Below are 2,454 nucleotides of genomic sequence, written 5' to 3' on the forward strand. Positions count from 1 at the left end.
CGTTAGTCGTTACATGTAAGTGTTGTTTTGAAACCTTTAGGTTAACGATCTTGTTAAATGTTGTTAACCCAATGTTTAAAATATCAAATGAGATTTTAAATTATTATATTATCATAATATTATCATGTATGAATATCTCTTAATATAATATATATACATTAAATGTCTTTACAACGATAATCGTTACATATATGTCTCGTTTAAAAATCATTAAGTTAGTAGTCTTGTTTTTACATATGTAGTTCATTGTTAATATACTTAATGATATGTTTACTTATCATAATATCATGTTAACTATATATATATCCATATATATGTCATCATATAGTTTTTACAAGTTTTAACGTTCGTGAATCACCGGTCAACTTGGGTGGTCAATTGTCTATATGAAACATATTTCAATTAATCAAGTCTTAACAAGTTTGATTGCTTAACATGTTGGAAACATTTAATCATGTAAATATCAATCTCAATTAATATATATAAACATGGAAAAGTTCATGTCACTACAGTACCTACCCGTTAAATAAATTTCGTCCCGAAATTTTAAGCTGTTGAAGGTGTTGACGAATCTTCTGGAAATAGATGCGGGTATTTCTTCTTCATCTGATCTTTACACTCCCAGGTGAACTCGGGTCCTCTACGCGCATTCCATCAAACCTTAACAATTGGTATCTTATTTTGCTTAAGTCTTTTAACCTCACGATCCATTATTTCGACGGTTTGAAGTTTTTCGTTGATTTGGATTTCATCTAAAAGAATAGTGAGATCTTCTTTAGCAAAACATTTCTTCAAATTCGAGACGTGGAAAGTGTTATGTACAGCCGTGAGTTGTTGAGGTAACTCAAGTCGGTAAGCTACTGGTCCGACACGATCTATAATCTTGAATGGTCCAATGTACCATGGATTTAGTTTCCCCCGTTTACCAAATCTAACAACGCCTTTCCAAGGTGAAACCTTAAGCATGACCATTTCTCCAATTTCAAACTCTATATCTTTTCTTTTACTGTCCGCGTAGCTCTTTTGTCGACTCTGGGCGGTTTTCAATCTTTGTTGAATTTGGATGATTTTCTCGGTAGTTTCTTGTATTATCTCCGGACCCGTAATCTGTCTATCCCCCACTTCACTCCAACAAATTGGAGACCTGCACTTTCTACCATAAAGTGCTTCAAATGGCGTCATCTCAATACTTGAATGATAGCTGTTGTTGTAGGAAAATTCTGCTAACGGTAGATGTCGATCCCAACTGTTTCCGAAATCAATAACACATGCTCGTAGCATGTCTTCAAGCGTTTGTATCGTCCTTTCGCTCTGTCCATTAGTTTGTGGATGATAGGCAGTACTCATGTCTAGACGAGTTCCTAATGCTTGCTGTAATGTCTGCCAGAATCTTGAAATAAATCTGCCATCCCTATCAGAGATAATAGAGCTTGGTATTCCATGTCTGGAGACGACTTCCTTCAAATACAGTCGTGCTAACTTCTCCATCTTGTCATCTTCTCTTATTGGCAGGAAGTGTGCTGACTTGGTGAGACGATCAACTATTACCCAAATAGTATCATAACCACTTGCAGTCCTTGGCAATTTAGTAATGAAATCCATGGTAATGTTTTTCTATTTCCATTCCGGGATTTCAGGTTGTTGTAGTAGACCTGATGGTTTCTGATGTTCAGCTTTGACCTTAGAACACGTCAAACATTCTCTTACGTATTTAGCAACATCGACTTTCATACCAGGCCTCCAAAAATGTTTCTTGAGATCCTTGTACATCTTCCCCGTTTCAGGATGTATTGAGTATCTGGTTTTATGAGCTTCTCTAAGTACCATTTCTCTCATATCTCCAAATTTTGGTACCCAAATCCTTTCAGCCCTATACCGGGTTCTGTCTTCCCGAATATTAAGATGCTTCTCCGATCCTTTGGGTATTTCATCCTTTAGATTTCCCTCTTTTAAAACTCCTTGTTGCGCCTCCTTTATTTGAGTAGTAAGGTTAGTGTGAATCATTATATTCATAGATTTTACTCGAATGGGTTCTCTGTCCTTTCTGCTCAAGGTGTCAGCTACCACATTTGCCTTCCTCGGGTGGTAACGAATCTCAAAGTCATAATCATTCAACAATTCAATCCACCTACGCTGTAGTGACCCGGAAATTTCCGATCAAATTTAAACTTTAATCTTTATATGTATCCGACACGATAAGCAAAATCTGTAATGTTGAGTCTCGAAAAGTTTGAAAACTATATTCATGTAATCAATTACCCTTTGACCATGTCTGACGATTCACGAACAAAAATGTGTAAATAGAAATGTATGTGTATGTACATATGTGTATTTTTTTTTTTAAGCTAAGAAATATTGATAAAACATTTAAGAGCTTGGTGATACAAAAATAGATTATGAGATTATTATGTGACTTGAAAGCATTGAACGAATTAGTTGATATGAATATAAGCT

Source organism: Rutidosis leptorrhynchoides, chromosome 3, assembly GCF_046630445.1.
Source record: "Rutidosis leptorrhynchoides isolate AG116_Rl617_1_P2 chromosome 3, CSIRO_AGI_Rlap_v1, whole genome shotgun sequence".
NCBI classification, from domain to species: domain Eukaryota; kingdom Viridiplantae; phylum Streptophyta; class Magnoliopsida; order Asterales; family Asteraceae; genus Rutidosis; species Rutidosis leptorrhynchoides.